The 14,444-nt window shown below is 39.5% G+C and overlaps 2 protein-coding genes across 6 annotated transcripts in view; one reads left to right on the forward strand and one right to left on the reverse strand.

Annotated features, from left to right (window-relative positions):
• PIK3C2A (phosphatidylinositol-4-phosphate 3-kinase catalytic subunit type 2 alpha) overlaps nucleotides 1-1,691 on the reverse strand; it is a 197,658-nt gene extending 195,967 nt beyond the window's left edge. The window contains exon 1 of the mRNA XM_045484660.1: nucleotides 1,543-1,691. The gene's annotated coding sequence lies outside the window, so the exon portion shown is untranslated. The remainder of the gene's footprint in view (nucleotides 1-1,542) is intronic.
• An 87-nt stretch (nucleotides 1,692-1,778) lies between these two features.
• NUCB2 (nucleobindin 2) overlaps nucleotides 1,779-14,444 on the forward strand; it is a 36,376-nt gene continuing 23,710 nt past the window's right edge. Inside the window, exons 1-3 of one of the 5 annotated variants that reach the window (XM_045484664.1) lie at nucleotides 1,859-1,925; nucleotides 3,180-3,288; nucleotides 7,659-7,810. The gene's annotated coding sequence lies outside the window, so the exon portion shown is untranslated. Of the gene's footprint in view, nucleotides 1,993-3,179; nucleotides 3,289-7,658; nucleotides 7,811-14,444 lie in introns of all 5 variants that reach the window. The other 4 variants (XM_045484662.1, XM_045484661.1, XM_045484663.1 and 1 more) reach the window with 4 other exon arrangements.

The raw sequence follows: 14,444 nt of genomic DNA on the forward strand, positions 1-14,444 counted from the left end.
TTGCTGAGAACAATGCTGGCATCTCAGTCACCAAGCTAGTGTACGTTATCCTTTTTACTTCCATTTTATTGCTGGGCTGATCCAATTTTCTTATTTTCCATTATTCATCTCCTTGGATTACTATAAATAATCTAGAGAGATTATTACCAGATCTTTCAGGGTCTCCCCTTAAAGGGTCTATCTCGAATCTTAGTGTCTGGATTAGGCACTATGTGTTTGGCCCTGTGGTAGATAACGGGGAATAAAAATGTGGAAGATAGTTCCTGCCTTTAATGTGTTTACAGTTTAGCATTTTCCACAGTGTTGAGATGTGGTATTGTCTCCTGATCTGACACTAATATTGATTACTAATGATACATAACCAACACACAATAATATTTCCCATGTTTTTCAAATTGAAATGCAGTGCTCCTACACCATAACCTCTTGAATATCCTTTCTTACTCTAGTGCTTTTGCTTTCCAATCTACCCATCGGAACAGAACATGATTATTTTCCTTACATTTATGTGTTATTAAACCTTCATTAGAGGCAGAGTCACAACATTCTAAGACTTTGATGATGGTAAGGGAGAAAGTTTAAGATTTTGATTTAAAGAAAACAGACAAGAGTTTCTAACTGAACCTTAAAAAGGTTGGAGGCACTGTTCTAAGTATGTTGATGGGAAGTGTGTCAGAGCAAAGTCTGCTGGTCTTAGACACCAAAGACTTGAATTACAGTCACTAAGCCACTAAGGTGAGAATGGCTAACATTTATTGGCCATTTACTATGTGCCTGTCACTTTTCTACTAACGCTGTAAGAAGGGTTCTATTATTATCCTCATTTTACAGACAAGGAAACTGAGGCACAAAGCACTTAAGTAACTTGGAATGCCTATGATAAACTGAATCCGGTTTTGCAACATAGGCAGTCTGGCTCTAAATTGGTGCAGTTAGTTATTACCCTCCATTACTTCCTGATAAAAAGAAGTAACCATTATTAACATATATGCAGCAGGTTCTGTACCGGTTTTCTGGAATGTTATACTCATCTAATGCTCACTAATAACTCTGAGGTAGATACTATTTTTTGCAAGCTAGAAAACTTAAGGCTCAGAGCGGTACTATTATTTGGCAGACTCAAGCGCAGCCTCGAGGCTCCAAAAGTTTCTGTAACCCTCGAAACACGAACTACGTATATCTTGGAGCCTCAGTCAGTTTTCCCATCTTTAAAGTGAGGGGGGTGGTGGAGTAGCGTCTCAGTTCTACGAGGGGAGGGTATAGAGAAAAGAGAAGTGTGCGCAGAGGGGTGTGAATGGGGTAGTAAAAAGCAGTCAAGCTCAGTGGCCGAGGGCCTTCCATAACCCGGGTGGGTGAGGTTGCAAAGGGGACACAGATTCCCGCCAGGGAGGAGGCCGGGGGTATTAGCCCCGAGCGAGGCCTGTAGGCGAAAATGGGCCTGACAGCCTGTCTCTGACGGGTCTGGGCGCTGCCTACGCAGGCCGGCAGCCAAAGGGGAGGCGATCCCTGGGGCTTTGTCCTGATCCCGGGGCAGCACCTCACCCGCCCAAATCCTGCTTCGCAGGCCTCTCCATGAAAGCCAGAGAAGGAAGGGGCGCGGCTTCCCGGTCCGCGTCGTAGAGCGCCACGTCCCTCTTGGCTTAGGCTCCCCCAGGCTCCTTCGCGTTCTTGCTCCACACCGCCCTCCTCTCAGCCGGCGGGCGCGGCCTCGTCTCCTCCCCCGCCAATCGGCAACTTCCGCGATCCCACTCGGACCAATCAGCGGCTGCCGGAGGGGCGGGGGCTGTCGCCAAGGCAGCGAGGAGGCGGGAGAGCGCGGTCAGTGAGGTATAGAGCAAAAAAATCGCGGGCGGGGGGCTGGAGAGACAGGTTTGTGCACTGCGTCCATTCAGCAGGCGGAGCCTTGCACGCCGAGATCCGGCGAGGTAAGGCCGGTGGCCCGAGGTGGGTGCGGATCCGCAAGGCTGGAGGCTGGAGCGGGTCCTGAGATAGGTAGGGCTCAGGTTTTCGCCTGCCTTACGCTGCAGTGAGAATGGAGAGGGGGAGCAGCATAGTGGGTGGGCAAGGGTGGAGGGGCGCTTCCAGTTGCATCCTGAGGCGTAGGGTCCCTTTCTCCACTCCACTAGCTGCAGGGCACCCAAGCTTTCTTTGGGGTAGATGAGGGTGACAGGCTCTTGGCGGGAAGCAGGCGTGGGTGAGTGCAGGACAGAGATTCAGAAGGGGTCCACCCCACCTTGGCAGGTTGATGGGCGAGGGAGGTGCCCACTGGTCAGGGGGGTGTACCCATCAGCTCCCTGCTTATGCTCATCATTCCCCGCGCGGTCGAGCAAAACTAGGCCGGCGAATCTTGCTGTTCTGCCGGCCTGTTAAGCCGGCAACCCTTGACACTTAGGAGAGAAAGTTCAAGTCAGTTGTGGTATTGTTTTCCCTTATGTGACAAACCTTTGGTGTGAGATGAGATAGATCTTTCGGTTTCTGAAATGGTACTTCCTTGTTGTGTTTCCTAAATGGTAACTTAGCAAGCAAATGGAGTTATTGTGGTTTGTGGTGGCAAATGGCCTTGGTAGACAATTATTTTACAACATCCAGGTATTTTACAATATGGAGACAGAGAGAGAGAGAGGGGGGGAGTGAGAAAGTATGAACATGAACCTTTGAACTATTACTCTGATTTCTGGGAGACAGAACCTCTTGAGATTTTCAGAGTGTTCACTAAACTCCTAAATTGGATAATGTACATTTACACAAGTGAATAAGTAAGTGCTCCCATGTAAGCCTTTTATTAAGGCTATTAAATCCATGGATGAATATGAACGAATATCAAATCACTTACTATTATCTTGGTTTAAAAAAGGGGAGGGTGAAAGGGGGAGGTTAAATGCAAGTATTTCTGATAGCCCATTTTGTCTGAAGGAGATTCTGGACTTTCTCTAAAGAATTGAAAAAATTGCCTAGACAATTGCTTTATGGAATTTGTTAAAAGTAGTATGGCTAATGGATTTGGATCTGATATGCATATATTTCTGACAGTTCTGTTTGAAGGAGATTCTGGACTTCCCCTTGATAAGACAGTTGCTTTAAGGAATTTGTTAAAAGTAGTATGACTAGTGGTATCGTAGATTTGGATCCTATAACTAATGGCTTCTTTTATGATCTATTTAAAATTTTTGTTTCTTAAGGCCTTCCCTGGTGAATTCTGTTGAATAATTAGAGTCAGGCAATATCCAGATTCTCGCATCTTGTCCCTTATGGAAATTACCTCAGGATTCATCCTGATTAAAGCTGAATGTGAGTTCTTGTTTTATAAAACTTGATCAGCAAGTTCAACAAATGCTGAGCAAACAAATGCCTCAACAAATATTCCTCAGTTAATAGGGCCCAAAATTTAAAAAAAATGGAAATTTAGAATTAGAAATCTCAAATAATATTACTGTCGTCATTGGGGTGAACGTGGGAACTTCTGTTTCTCATCTTGTTCTTTAAACTCCCCATGATCTGGGGCATCTGGGTGGCTCAGTCAGTTAAGCATCTGACTTCGGATCAGGTCATGATCTCATGATTTGTGAGTTCAAGGCCCACATCAGGTTCACTGCTATCAGTGCAAAGCCTGCTTCAGATTCCCCCCGCCCTCTTCCCCTGCTTGAGTTCTCTCAAAAAAATAAACATTAAAAAAAAAAAACAAAAAACTCTCCATGATCAGTCTCACTTTCTAGTGATAAATTCATATCTGTCTCCTGTGGTTACTCATGCTGTTCTCTTCCAGCTGTCTTAATTAATTTACCCATCTTGCAAGGACCAAGTCCTGGGTGTGTTTACCTTATTCTGCTCTCTGGAGGTACTTACTGTTCGTATCACACATTTTGTTTACTTCATTCAGCATGCTTTTTGTCAAGTTGGTTTGTGTTCTGTAAATACCAGTTAAAATGAAATGCACAGTGAAAGCAATGAGGGTACCTTTTAAAACACTAGCTATTGATTATCGTCACTAATATACACTATCAGCATGATCAATACCAGTGTCTTTGTGTTTTAGGATATGTTGTGTATCTCTATAGACATATCAACCTAACTTTGTTAGAATAATATTTAAGTTGCTTTCAGCTTTCTAAGGGCCCTTTTGATGACTGAGGGAAATACCTTTTAAGTATTGGGTAGCTGGAGGAATCAAGTGTAGGATTTTAAAATGTGTTGAAAATAATCCTTAAAATAGTCTTCGAAGTATTGTGGGTAATTGAGTTGACTGTATTTGGTATGATAGATGATTAACTTTTTCTAAATAACTGAAAGTCTAGAAGGGGGAAATTTGTTATTTTTATGTTTGATACTTGCAATTAGTTTATAGACTTTAAAAAACAGGCTCCTAACAATTTCAAGTAATTTAAGGAAAAACCACATTCACTTATTGATTTTCAATCCAAAGTTAAAAAAAAAAAAAACAACAACAACCATGAAATGGTGAAAGTTATACTTGATTAGAATTTGATGGCCAGATTCCAATCCTGGCTCTGTGAAATCATTTTGCCCAGGTCAGTTAGCTTCCTTATGCTTTATAACTTTTTATAAAAGTTTGGTCTGAACCAAACCACCTCTGAGATCATTTCTGGTCCCAGAATTGTCTGAGTTAAAAATTTTTAAAGCAACCTAACGGAAATTGAGATAGCCGTTGCATGCTTTTGTTTTTAGCAGAGTTTTTTAAAAATTAAAAAAAAAATTAATTTGGCAGAGCTTTTTGGCATGTTGTATTTAAGTTATCTGAAGTGCAGTATACATGAATAATGGAGACATTGTAATTTTAATAAATTTTTTTATTGAGAGATACAGGTGAGAAACAGTATCTACTTTCATTAAGTAGGCCTATTATCAAGGATACTGTAACCAATTAAGGTTGAAAAAAGAGGCAGTATAATGGTTTCCTTGATTGGTGTCCTTTTCCACAGATATGAGCATCAGAACATTAATATCTATACTAATGTCTTGATACATGGAAAGGCGTGGAAAGGTTGGAGTCCAGCTCAGCTGGTCATACATCTGATACTTTACTTTGAATCTCACTATCCTGTTGACTCTCATTTGAAAAAATTTTTTAAAGTACTTATTTATTTATTTTGAGAGAGAGAGAGAGAGAGAGAGAGAGAGAGTGCACATACACACAAGGTGGGAGGGGCAGAGAGGAAGAGAGAGAATCCCAAGCAGGCTCTGCAGTGTCAGCGCAGAGCCAGACATGGGGCTCAAACTCACAAACCCTGAGGTCATGTCCTGAGCCAAAACTAAGAGCCTATCCTTTAACCACCTGAGCCACTCAGGTGCCCTGCCCCAATTTTTTAAAGGTTTATTCATTTACTTTTGAGAGAGAGAGTGGGAGTCAGTGAGGGGCAGAGAGAGAGATGGAAAGAGAGAATCCCTCGAGGGGCAGAGAGAGGGAGAAAGAGAGGGAGAGAGAGCGAGGGAGAGAGAGAGAATCCCATGCAGACTCCACACTGTTAGCATGGAGCCCGAAGCAGGGCTTGAGCTCACCTGAAATGGGGCTCGAGCTCACCCAAAGTGGGGCTCAAAGTCACAGACCATGAAATCATGACCTGAGCTAAAGTCAGATGCTTAACGGACTGAGCCAATAAGTAATCTCTATGCCCAACATGGGGCTCGAACTCATGACTCCAAGATCAAGAGTCACATACTCCACTGACTTAGCCAGTCAGGTATCCCAATATCTATACTAATGTCTTTTTTTTTTTTTTTTTTTTTAGCTGTTTATTCTTTTTTTGTGAGACAGAGACAGAGTGCAAGTGGGAGAGGGGCAGAGAGAGAGGGAGACACCAAATCCGAAGCAGGCTCCAGGTTCTGAGCTGTCAGCACAGAACCCAATGCAGGGCTCAAACTCACGAAGGGCGAGATCATGATCTGAGCTGAAGTCAGATGCTTAACAAGCTGAGCCACCCATTAGCCCCTATACTAATGTCTTTTATTTTTTATTTTTATTTTTATTTTTGAGAAAGAGACAGAGTGTGAGTGGGGCAGGAGCAGAGCGAGAGGGAGACACAGAATCTGAAGCAGGCTTCAAGCTCTGAGCTGTCAGCACAGAGCCTGATGCGGGACTTGAACTCACAAACCGTGAGATCGTGACCTGAGCTGAAGTCAGACGCTTACCGACTGGGCCACCCAGGCGCCCCACTAATGTCTTGATACATGAAAGGGTTGGAGTCCAGCTCTGTTGGTCATACATCCCATACTTTATTTTGAATCTTGCTTTCCTGCTAACTCATTTTTAAAGGGAAAAATAGAGTTGAGTACCAGGGTACTGGTCTCCCTCATCACTGCTGCCATTGAGAAATTCTCAGAAGCCATTTATTTTTCTCTACCCCACTCCTCTTCACTGTTAGAATTATGATATTGACAGCAAGAGGACCTAACAATGGTTTCCTGGCTAAGGACAGTGCCTTGGAAAAAGAAACCTGGAACTCTTCTTTTAATCCCAGGGAGGAAGAAATTGTATTCCTCTTTTGTTGGATGTACTGTTTTCATTGGCCTACAGCTGCATCAGGACTTTGGTTATGGTAATGCTTAGAGGAGAGTTCTAAAGCGGCCTTTCCAGAAATGACACTTAAAGGTTGTATGTCAAACTGGTTTATTGCTTTTTAAGTTCTATAACTTTGGGTTTTTACAGAACAGATTTTCATTATATATAGAGCTGTTTCATTTTCAAAGACACGAAGGGCATTAATATTTACCGAGCATTTACTATTGCCATGTATTGTGCTAATTACCTTGTATTCATTCTTATCTTCATCCAATGAAAAACTTATGAAGAGGTATTACTTCAGTTTATAGGTAGGAAAATTAAGAATCAGAGAGGCAAATAGCTTGCCGGTAAATGGGGAATGGTAAGGATTCAATCTGTTGTTTGTTTATTTTTGACCATGCTGTGTTAATAGAAGTCGTATGCCTTTCCAACATATAACATGCATATGACCACTCTCATGCTTAGATGATTTTATCTTGATATACCATAAAAAGAAAGAAATACATGTATTCTTAAGATTTGAAGATATTTTATTTGCTTATTTTCTTTATAGACTGTTTAAAAGTAATTCATTTTGTTCACCAGTGAGTGTGCACGTGAGCCAACCACCCTGAATTTTACAGGTAGTGGGGTTTCAAAAAAGAAGATTTAAGCTATTTTGCTTTATTACAGATCGCTGTGACTGAGACTGGGACGAAGGTTAGTTTTTTAAAGTGATGGTAAGGGTAAAGAAAGATTCTAGTTAAGGATTTTAAGAAAAAATTCAGTTAAGGATTTAATGGGAAAACTGACCCTATATCGTGAAGTTTCATTGCTGAGGAAAATAGGCTTTTAGTCTAAATTCTTATTTACAAGAAATATGGTAAAACCTTGGTATAATACATTAATATCTTTGCTTATTGTGGTCTTTGATTCTATTTATTTAATATTTCTCTTTCCCCTCCCCACTGGATTATGATATATTTTGGTCTCCTTACACATCATAAAAATTTAGTACTTTTCTTTTCACAGGATGTGACAAATATATAATATCATATGCCATTACCACTGTAATAAGGCTAAATTTATGTTAAAAATACTGTTTTTCTTTCTTTCTTTCTCTCCCTTTTTTTTTTTTTTTTTTTTTTTTTTTTACATTTAGAACCTGTTGAGTCAGTTTTTAGTGAAAAGCATTGACCTAGGAGCCAAGAACCATCTCTTCACTAATTTGATACTGTCCAAATCATCTTACCTCTCTGGATCTCAGTTGCCTGATCTGTAAAAAGGAGATAAAAATTCTTTATCTCTCTGAAGGTAAGTGATCGGTTAAGAGAGCAAAAAATAAAAACAGATAGGCACAAAGTTCAGTAATTCTTTTGTTAGTAATGCTTCAGTTTCCCTTTTTTTCTGTTCTAGAATAATTGACCCCAATAAACAAATAATCAAGGGACTTACGTGTATAAAAATTACCTATTTTTCCCTTTTTTATTCTTTTAATTCAAGTAAAATGAACATAAAGTATTATATTAGTTTCAGGTATGTAATATAATGATTCAGCAATTCTATGCATTAGTCAGTCATCATCAGTGTAAGTGTACTTTTAATCCCCTTCACCTATTTTTTCCTATCCTCCCATCCACCTCCCCTCTGGAAACCACCAGTTTGTTCTCTATAGTGAAGAGTCTTTTTTTGTTTGTCTCTTTTTTTTTTGTTCATTTGTTTTGTTTCTTAAATTCTGCATATGAGTAAAATCATATGGTATTTGTCTTTCTCTGACTGACTGATTTCTCTTAGCATTATACTCTCTAGGTCTATCCATGTTGTTGCAAATGGCAAGATTTCATTTTTTTTTATGGCTGACTAATATTCCAGTATATCCATTCATCAAAGGATGGACACTTGGGTGGCTTCTATATCTTGGTTGTCATAAATAATGCTGCAGTGAACAGAAGGGAGCTTATATCTTTTCGGATTAGTGGTTTCATACTCTTTGGGTAAATAGCCAGCAGTGGAATTACTGGACCATATGATAAATTTATTTTTAATTTTTTAAAAATAATTTATTGTCAAGTTAGCTAACATACAGTGTATACAGTGTAGTCTTGGCTTCGTGAGTATTTTAAACTTTTTTGAGGAACAACCACACTGTTTTCCATAGTGCCTGCACCAGCTTGCATTCTCACCAATAGTGAATGAGGGTTCCTTTTTCTCCACATCCTTGCTGACATTTATTATTTCTTGTGTTTTTTATTTTAGCCATTCTGAGAGGTATGAAGTAATATCTCATTATTGTTTTGATTTGCATTTCCTTGATGCTCATTGATGTTGAGCATCTTTTCATGTGTTTGTTGGCCATTTCTATGTCTTCTTTGGAAAAATGCCTGTTGAGGTCCTCTGCTTATTTTTTTATTGGATCATTACTATTATTTTTGGTGTTGAGTTGTAGAAGTTTTTATATATTTATTTATTTATTTATTTATTTATTTATAGCACGAGCTGGGAAGGGGCAGAGGGAGAGGGAGAGAGAGAATCTTAAGCAGGCTCTTTGCTCAATATGGATCTCACAACTGTGAGATCATGACTGAGCTGAAATCAAGAGTTGGATGCTTATCTAACTGAGCCACGCAGGAGCCCCACAAATACTATTTTAATGCCTTTAAAGATGTTTTAATTAACAAAAAAAGGGTCATGCTATGCATTGTTTTATAAACAGCTTTTTTTGAGTTGCAATTGTTTATTTGATAGGCTACCTTCTACACTAGATTGAAAGGCCTACAAGGGTAAGGGCCATGTCTATCTTGTTTTATCTTGTTGTCTAGCATATCTGGTACATAGTGGACACTTAATAAATAGTTGCTAAATAAATATGTACAATAGATTATAGAATATATGCTTCAATACAATTTATTTATTTAAAAAAAAATTTTTTTTACATTTATTTATTTTTGAGACAGAGAGAGACAGAGCATGAACAGGGGAGGGGCAGAGAGAGAAGGAGACACAGAATCTGAAACAGGCTCCAGGCTCTGAGCTGTCAGCACAGAGCCCGACACAGGGCTTGAGCTCACAGACCGTGAGATCATGACCTAAGCTGAAGTCGGACGCTTAACCTTAAGATCAAGCCACCGAGGTGCCCCTGCTTCAATACAATTTAAAAGAAGAGTAAAAGAGGAGGGTTGTGAGAGGGAGAAAAAGGTAGATGAAAGGTAGATGAAGGAGGAAAAAGTAGATGAAGAAAAGGTAGATGAAGGAGAGATGAGAGAGGGAGAAAAAGGTGGATGAAGGAGGAAGAAGGTGGATGAAGGAGGAATTCCTATTATAAGGCAAGAGAAACAAGCTATTGTTTTCTGTACTCTCCACCCATCTTACCCATGACCATTCTTTCTAACCATTTCCAGGATATCTCCCTGCAATCAAACAGGAAACTCTCTCTCTCTCTCTCTTTCTCTCTCTCTCTCTCTCTCTCTCTCACACACACACACACACACACACACACAGACCCCAAGTAAACTTGATCTGGATAACTACCGGTAGGCATTAATAGTTAAAAAATCCACCTCTGTATGTGAATGGGAATTTTGATTTATCAGAGATAGGAGAAGAGAGATAAGCTTCCTTTTAGGACTTGGAAATTTAGGGAAATTATTTTTTTTTTATCTACTAAATGCTAGAAGAGGTTTCAGAATGCTGCTTACTTTGTAATTTTGCCCAAGGCTCCGATGCCCTTGTGCACAGTGCTTTCCTTGCAGTCTGAATGGAGATCATGGACTGATTTGGAATTTCAGATCATTTGACGTTACAACATATATTATCTGCCTGTTCTGGTTCAATCAGTCTACTGTTTCAGCAGAGTTCTGCCCAGGTCTCTTCTTTAGATATCTTTTCTTCTTACGGAAGAAGAGGGTGATAAAGAAAAGGAGGCCATTCTTACTGCCCAGATATTGGAAGAAAAGTAGGTTAGTTTCCCCATCTTCCTTTTGCCTCTCCTTATACCTCGTCTCTCCTTATTTTGTATGGGCATTTGCATGTTATTGAGTTTATGAAAATCTGTAAGTCTGTATCTGACACATTTGACATGATCTTGGTATTTAAAGAAATTTTTGTGTCATTACTTTTCTACTTGGGGTGCTAGAACATTTTCCATTTCTTTTGTTGTGATGACAGTTGACATTCTTGAGGACTTATTAACAAGTAAATGTTTTAACAGAAAAAAAGACGAGCAAAAGAACAAACTCTTAACTCTAGAGGACAAACTGATGGTTACCAGAGAGGAGGTGGGTGCGGGGATGAGTGAAATAGGTAAAGAGGATTAAGAGTACACTTATCAGGATGAGCACTGAGCAGTGCATAGAATTGTTGAACCAATACATTGTAGTCCTGAAACTAATAAAACATGGTTACATATTTGGAATTGGTTACATATTTGGTTACATATTTGGAATACATACTGGAATTAAAAAAATATATTTGGTTACATATTTGGAATACATACTGGAATTAAAAAAATATATTTTTTAAAAAGAAGTGAATGTTTTCATTACTAAGTTAGGACATTAGTAAGTTAATTGTCCTAATTACTTCTGGAATAAACACTAAAAGATTAGAATCTGTTAGAGGGAGAAAGTATTTTCTATTTTTAAAAAAGTTAAAAGAAATTAAAAAAAAATATTTATTTATTTTTGAAAGAGAGACAGACCACGAGCAGGGGAGGAACCGAGAGAGGGAGACACAGAATCTGAAGCAGGCTCTAGGCTTTGAGCTGTCGGCACAGAGCCCGACCCAAGTGGGGCTCGAACTCATGAACCACGAGATCATGACCTGAGCCGAAGTCAGATGCTTAAACTGACTGAACCACCCAGGCACCCCTAGTTTTAAAAAAAATTTAATGTTAATTTTTATTTTTGAGAGAGAGAACACAAGTGACAGAGGTGCAGAGAGAGAAAGGGACAGAGGATCCGAAGTGGGATCTGTGCTGACAGATTATTGGTGCCCCAATAATTTGCATTTCTAACAAACTTCCAGGTGGTACTGGTGCTGCTGGCCCAGGGGTCACACTTTGAGAACCACTGCTTAAAAACAGTCAGAAGCTTTGGAGTCAGTTGGTCCCAGGCCCAAACTCTGGCTCTGTGACTTACTCCTGTGTGACCCAGATCAGGTTTTTAAACTGATATGTCTCAGTTTCCTGTACTTTAAAATGGGGATAATATTTATTTCACAGAGTCTTTGTAAGAATTAATTATTTAATATAAGAAAAAGTTTAGTATACTGCTTGGTACATAGTAAACACTCAATTGGTGGTTTCTGTTGTTATTTGTAATGAGTCTGGAACCCAATTTAAAGTTAGTAAGCCATGAATTCAGTTAATATTTTAGGGTAGATACCCAGAGACTTCTTGTTACTTTATCACTTTGAGATGTTGAGATGTGCGTGCGCGCACACACACACACACACACACACACACACCACTTTCATGTGTACAAACATGCTCCTCTCTTGACTTGCCTTCTCATTTATGGCAGATCTGACAGGACAGTGAGAGAAGAGACAAACTGTAAAAGGAAATCCACTTCCAAGATTCAATAACTGTAATTTATTTTTATTAATCTCAGGCTTCTCTTGTGTAAAAGTGGATGCTATTTTTAAAAAGCATATTTCAAAATATGTGACATAGCTGCCAATTGCTGATACAGGACTGCTTATAGATTTCCCTGTGTGTGTGTGCTGTATGGTAGAAGCAGGAGAGTCTAAGGGACATTGGAGTTACTGCAGGGTGGAGGGGAGGAGTCTATGTGAAAGATTCTTCTAAACTCTGGGTTGACCATATCAAGGGATAGTCATGGTTCCTGATGAGGCCTGCAAAATGAAGTTACAGAGGTATATCACTCATCTGACTCTCTGCATGCGCATTATAGAAAGACTATTCAAATCATGTTAGTGCTTATTCATTTTCCAACTATATGTGTATCATGTTAGGAGCCATGGAGACCTGATTCAGCTTTAGAAGCTGTGTAGAAGACATCAAAATTGACTTGAGCAGTTTAAGTCACAATTTGGGCTTTTTGGCCGTGACTGCCCTTAAAACTATTATCCTTTTTTTTTAATGTTTATTTATTTATTTAAAAAATTTTTAATGTTTATTTTTGACAGAGAGAGAGAGAGAGAGAGACAGAGCATGAGTGGGGGAGGGGCAGAGAGAGAGGGAGATACAGAATCCGAAGCAGGCTCCAGGCTCTGAGCTGTCAGCACAGAGCCCGACGCGGGGCTCGAACTCACAGACCGCAAGATTGTGACCTGAGCCGAATTCGGACACTCAACCGACTAAGCCACCCAGGCGCCCAAAGTTTATTTATTTTTGAGAGAGAGAGAGAGACAGAGCGCGAGTGGGGGAGGGGTAGAGAGAGGGAGACACAGAATCCAAAGCAGGCCCTAGGCTCTGAGCTGTCAGCACAGAGCCTGATGTGGGCCTGGAACCCACGAACCATGAGATAATGACCTGAACCAAAGTTGGACATTCAACCTAGTGAGCCACCTAGGCGCCCCACAACTATTATCCTTTTTAATGGTCATTTGGCCAGCCTATTTGCAGGGGCCCATGGGACTTGCAAAGGTAACAGAAGTTAGAATTCAGATTTTTTTAAAAAACAACTAACTCAATGATACTTAATTTTTTAAAAAAGGTACAGATACAGCTAATAAATACATGAAGAGATGCTTAATATTATTAGCCAATGAAATGGAAATCAAAATCAAAATGAGATGCCACTTCACACCTAGTAGGTTGGCTATAATAAAAAAGACAGACAATAACGTGTTGGTGAGGATATGGAAACATTGAAAGCCTCATCTATTGCTGGTGGAAATGTAAATTGGTGCTATGGAAAATAATTTAGCAGTTCCTCAAAAACTTAAACATAGAGTCACCAAATTGACCCAGCAATTCCATTCCTTGATATATAACCAAAAGAATTGGAAACATGTTAACACGATAACTTGGACACAAATGTTCATAGTAGCATTATTCAAACTAGCCAAAAAATGTAGAAACAACCCAAATGTCTATCAACTCATGAATTGTTAAAATACGGCCTATACAAATGCTATACGGAAGAATGAAGTACTGATTCGTGTTACGTGATTGGACCTTGAAAATATAGTGCTAAATAAAAAAAGCCAGATGCAAAAGGCCACACATCGTATGATTCCATACATGGGAAGTGTCTAGACTAGGAAAATCTATACAGACTGAAAGTAGATCAATGGTTGCCAGGTGCTGGGAGAATGAAGGAATGGCAAGTGGCTGCTAATAGGTACCAGGTTCTTTTTGGAATGATGAAAATGTTCTAAAAAATTAGATAGTGATGATAATTGCACAACCGTATGAATATACTATAAACCTCTGAACTGTATAATTTAAAAGAGGAAGTTTTGTGGCATGTAAATTATAACTCAAAAACCAAAACCAAAAACAAAACGTACACCTGTAATGGGCATGAAGCATGAATGAGAAATAAACCTTGTTTGTCATAAAAAAAATAATTGTGGGAAGAGTAGATGATTCATGATGGGAACATATTCTGTGGAGAAACAAGTCATCCTTCTATTAAAGATTCATAGTGCATAGTAAACCATCACAGGTTCTGAAAGTCTTGCAAAGACAAAAACTTATTTAGCTTCATTGAGCCAACGTCTCCCAAACATTTCATCCTGAAAAACATTTACTCACAATGATCATGTTGAGGAACTAGTCTCCTAGAGAAGAATCAGTCTTGGGCTTGAGCATACATATGTAGAAATTACCCAGAAAGTTTGTTAAAAAAGATTCTGGCTCCCACCCTAGAGCTTCTGATTCTAGAGGTCTTGGGGACAGCCTGAGAATCAAGCTCCCATGAGATTTGATCCTTCAGGTTTGAGAACTAAACATAGAGTAGCATCTTTACAGAATAGACAA

This window comes from Leopardus geoffroyi, chromosome D1 (genome assembly GCF_018350155.1).
Source record: "Leopardus geoffroyi isolate Oge1 chromosome D1, O.geoffroyi_Oge1_pat1.0, whole genome shotgun sequence".
NCBI lineage: Eukaryota > Metazoa > Chordata > Mammalia > Carnivora > Felidae > Leopardus > Leopardus geoffroyi.